General features: G+C 37.3%; 1 protein-coding gene across 2 annotated transcripts in view; it reads right to left on the bottom strand.

Moving 5' to 3' along the window:
- Positions 1 to 2,833, bottom strand: part of LOC143041434 (hemocyte protein-glutamine gamma-glutamyltransferase-like) — a 120,980-nt gene extending 118,147 nt beyond the window's left edge. The window contains exon 1 of one of the 2 annotated variants that reach the window (XM_076213301.1): positions 2,689 to 2,833. The gene's annotated coding sequence lies outside the window, so the exon portion shown is untranslated. The remainder of the gene's footprint in view (positions 1 to 2,688) is intronic. The other variant, XM_076213299.1, reaches the window with a different exon arrangement.
- Between the last annotated feature and the right edge of the window lie 2,167 nt (positions 2,834 to 5,000).

Raw genomic sequence — 5,000 nt, 5'->3', positions numbered from 1 at the left:
GTCATGCGTGTGCGTTGTGTGTTCATTATGTATGTTCATTATGTGAGCGCACTAGTGTGTACATTATGGATTTACGTGTGTGTATGTTTTCGTTTGAATGCATGTGTACATGCGTGTGTGAATGTGTGCATGTGCGTGCGTGTGCTCGTACGGGCGTGTAAGCGTACGTGTGTGTACGTGTAAATGTACATGTATAAGTACACGAGAATGTGCATGTGTATTTGCATGTGTATATGAGTACATGTGTATGTGTACATATGTGTATGTATATGTGTGTGTGTGAACATGCTCAAATCGTCCCCAAAGCTCTTTTACTGCAAGAGTCTTCTGTTGTCAAAGAAAGAAAAATATGTGTGCTATCGAAAGATATCTTATCAACGATCAACGCGATAAAAGACATTCCGTGAGCGAGGGTGGTGGGGTGGGGCATAAAAACACATAAGGGCGGATGCCACACTGTCCGGCGCCAGCATTGCGGCTTTATGTCATCGACAGCAAAGTCTCCTCCCTTATTAGGAGTCATTAGACTCGAAAGGTTTTACGAGAGTGTCTGAAGCAGGGGAAGGGGTATGGTGGTCGTCGTTATGTCAAGTTGTGGCTTCTGTCGTCAGGCGATTTTATTAAGCTGACTGAACTTGCAAACATCCTCTGGTCGCACCCGGCACCGCCGCATAGTGTGACACCGGGCATAACCCATTCGCTCCCAAATGGATGGTCGCGTGAAGTTTAATAAAATCGCCTGACGGCTGCCGTAATGAAAGGAAAAGTCTCGGTCACCGACATCCAAAATGCATCTTTTGTTGCTTTCATTCTGGCTAATTATAGGCGATTATTATATTCTCATTATCATTATTACTATCAATTATATAATTATCATCATACTGTCATTAACAAGATTAACTACCATTATATTATCATTATAATCACTATCATCCCTATTACTATCATCATCACTACTGTTTTATTACCATTACTATTATTACCCTTCATCCAAGAGGAGCTAAGATGAGAGGAAAACAATGGTGGCTGATGGGAGTGGAGTGGGTGGGAGTGGAGTGGGTGGGAGTGGAGTGGGTGGGAGTGGAGTGGGTGGGAGTGGCATGGGTGGGAGTGGCATGGGTGGGAGTGGAGTGGGTGGGAGTGGGTGCGTGCTTTTGATTTGGCTACCTCCCTAATAAGGGGAAAAAAGCCCTTGTCATATAGATGAATAGATTATTATTATCATTATCATCATCATCATTATTGTTATTAATTATTATTATTATTCATTACTATAGGTATTACTATTATTATCCACATTTTTATTTTACATTTTTCTAATATTTTAAAAACTCAGGCTAAGCTAACCTAACCTAGCCTATAATAGAATAGCCTAGCCTAGAATGAATTAGCCTAGTCTAAAATAACCTATAACAGCCTAGCATAGCCTAGAATAGCCTACTCTCATCACCAACCTTGGATGTGCTTACCGCATAGCCTTGGGGTCGGGAAAACGCGATCCAATTGTTCCCACAGCCCAAAGGAATAAAATCACATGAAGACAACAGAATATAATGAATAAAGTCTGCCACTCCACTGGCGGAAGTGCGCGATACCAACTAACCACCTAGCAGAAGCCAGGGTAGCAACTAGCAATTCTGGATAGCGAATAGCAATTCGGGACAGCAACTGGCAATTCGGAATAGCAACTAACAATTCTGGGTAGCACGCAATTTAGGCTAGCAACTAGCAATTTAGGCTAGCAACTAGCAATTCGGGGTAGCAACTAGCAATTCAGGATAGCACGACTAGTTACTAGAGACGATTCGGACCGATGTCGCGAACTCCCCCTTATCAGAAGGCTAGTACGGTGCCCCTTACAGAGGACTTTGTACCGTGGAATGTCATGAACTATGCCCTTGGTCCAACTCGCTGCGGCAGATTTCGAACTGCCGTCACATCGACCACGGGCGCAGGTAGCGACGCTCTAATTCGCTCGGTTAGTTTTGTTTACTAACCAGAATGAAATATATTAAGACAATCACCCAGAGGAGTAATTACCCCCAAACGGATAATCATATTACCCACCAAATGGGTAATTTGACTAAGTAGTTGTCTTCTCATACTTGGTCAATCACATCAAAAAACACATTATGAATATATGTACAACTGAACGCGTGTGTTTGTCTATGTGTGTGTTTATGTGTGTGATTACGTGTGTGTGTGGGGGGATTGTGTGTGTGTGTGTGTTTATGTGTGTTTGTGTGTGTGTTTATGTGAGTTTGTGTGTGTGTGTGTGTTTATGTGGGTTTGTGTGCGTGTGTGTTTGTGGGTTTGTGTGTGTGCGTGTGTATGTTTATGTGGGTTTATGTGTGTGTGTGTGTGTATGTATGTGTGTGTGTATGTATGTGTATGTGTATGTGTATGTATGTGTATGTGTGTGTGTATGTATGTGTATGTGTGTGTGTATGTATGTGTATGTGTGTGTGTGTGTGTGTGTGTGTGTGTGTGTGTGTGTGTGTGTGTGTGTGTGTGTGTGTGTGCGTGCGCGTTTGTACACCAATAACAGGACACCCAAAGCACCCTCGAGTCCATTCAACAATTCACTTGAATTCCCAACACGATCAAACTTCCCCAATCACAAATAAAACCCACAATTCACAAGACCCGGCTAGAAGCGCTGGTTCACACTATCACTCGACCCCTTACCTTGACGACGATCGAGGACGAAGACGAGGACGACCCGGAACTTTCAGCTTCTGAACCCAGACAGCGGATCCGCCGACCGGCCGCCCGGTTTTCATCGCGGCGCGGCTGAGTTGCCAGTTCGTCACATTTCCTCGTTTACCACTGCCTCGCCCCATTCAGTCTGATGGCGAGTGTGCAGGTATTGTTGGTTTGGTTATTGTTGTTATTATTGTTGTTGTTATTGTTGTTGTTGTTGCTATTATTATTATTATTATTATTATTATTATTACTATCATTATTAATATTATTATTATTGTTATTATTATTATTACTATTGTTATTATTACTATTATTATTATCATCATTATTATTATTATCATTATTATTATTATTGTCATTATTATCATTATTAGTTTTATTATTATTATTATCATTATTATTGCTATTGTTATCATTATTGTTATTGTTATTATCATTATTATTGTCATTATTGTTATCATCATTATTGTTGTTATTATTATTATTATTATTTTATCAGTTATTATTATTATCATTATTACTATTATTATTATTATTGTTGTTATCATTACCATTACTATTATTGTCATCATTATTATTATTATTATTACTATTATTATTGTTATTATTGTTGTTATTATTATCATTATTATTACTATTATTATTACTATTATTATTATTATTATTATCATTGTTATCAATTATCATTATCATTATTATTATCATTATTGTTATTATTATTATTATAATTCTGCTTCCTCATTATTATTATTATTACTAATTATTATTATTATTATTATTATTATTATTATTATAATTCTTCTTCCTCTTATTATTATTATAATTATTACTATTATTATCATTGTTATTATTATTATCGTTATCATAATCATACATCTATAATATTATTACTACTATTACTATTATGTTGTGGTATTGATAAGGTCAATGTCACGACGATGAATAAAAAATAGATTAATAGATAAATAAGTAAATATATAAATGAATAATTAAATGAATAAAGAAATTATATAATGAGTAGAAAAAATATATAAATTAGCAAATAGGTGAGCACATAAATAAATAATTAATTAAATAAATAAATGGGTAAATAGGCAAGGAAATAAACAAATAAATAAATACATAAATGAATTTTCACGAGGAAATAAAAACAAAACAAATGTAAAGCCAAAACTGATCGATGGAAACAATGGAACGGGACTCCACGAGCGTAACTTAATACCGGTATATTGCAATTACATGTAATTAGGTACACCCACCCACACACACACACACACACACACACACACACACACACACGCATACACACATACATACAAAAATACACGCGTACACACATGCACACACACGTATACACATTCGCGCATACACACACAGGCACACACTTACAAATATTCGCGCATACACACATGCACACACACGTACACACATTCACGCATACACACACATGCACACATACGTACACACATTCGCGCATACACACATACACACACATGCACGGGTACACAAATGCACACACACATACACACACTCATGCATACACACATACACATACACATGCACAGTTACACAAATGCAAACACACGTACACCCACCTACGCATGCACACATATACACGTACACACGTACACACACGTACACACATGCTCACACACATACACATATATACACACACACGTACACACGTTATCACACATACATACAGACACACACACGTACATACGTTCACAGACTCACACACGTTATGTGCGTCTGTGAAGCGGTCACGCCCTTTGGGCTTTGGACCCAAAGGGCGCCCCGCCCCTCTCAGCCCACAACTTGACCAAAAGGAGGCTGCAAGAGACCATAAGGCCTACTCTAGGGAGTTCCATATCCATGACCACTCATCATCTCTAACCACAAAGTTACCTAACCTTATTTCAAAACAACCAATAGTTTAAGCGCTCACTAATTGGTTACTAAGTTTATTCCATTCGTTAACTACTCTCCTGGTAAACCAGTTCTTGCCTATTTCCTTCTTAAACTTAAATTTATCCAATTTAAATCCATTATTGCGAGTCCTGACCCTGTTGTCTTAATTTGATGACCTTGTCTGTATCACTCTTATTATGGCCATGGTCTGTTGTTACAAATGATAATTGTCTTTTTATTGTGAGGAATTTGAGTGAAAAAAAATTGTATCACTCTGTCTTGGAAGAAGAAATATAAGATAATTATGAATGTCAACTGTCTTTATCAACATTTTTATATATATATATATATATATATATATATATATATATATATATATATAT

Source organism: Oratosquilla oratoria, chromosome 31 (assembly GCF_046742065.1).
Source record: "Oratosquilla oratoria isolate Oo_2021 chromosome 31, ASM4674206v1, whole genome shotgun sequence".
Lineage (NCBI taxonomy): Eukaryota > Metazoa > Arthropoda > Malacostraca > Stomatopoda > Squillidae > Oratosquilla > Oratosquilla oratoria.
The sequence above is the reverse complement of the archived record's forward strand: the minus strand, read 5'-3'. Positions and strand labels throughout refer to the sequence as shown.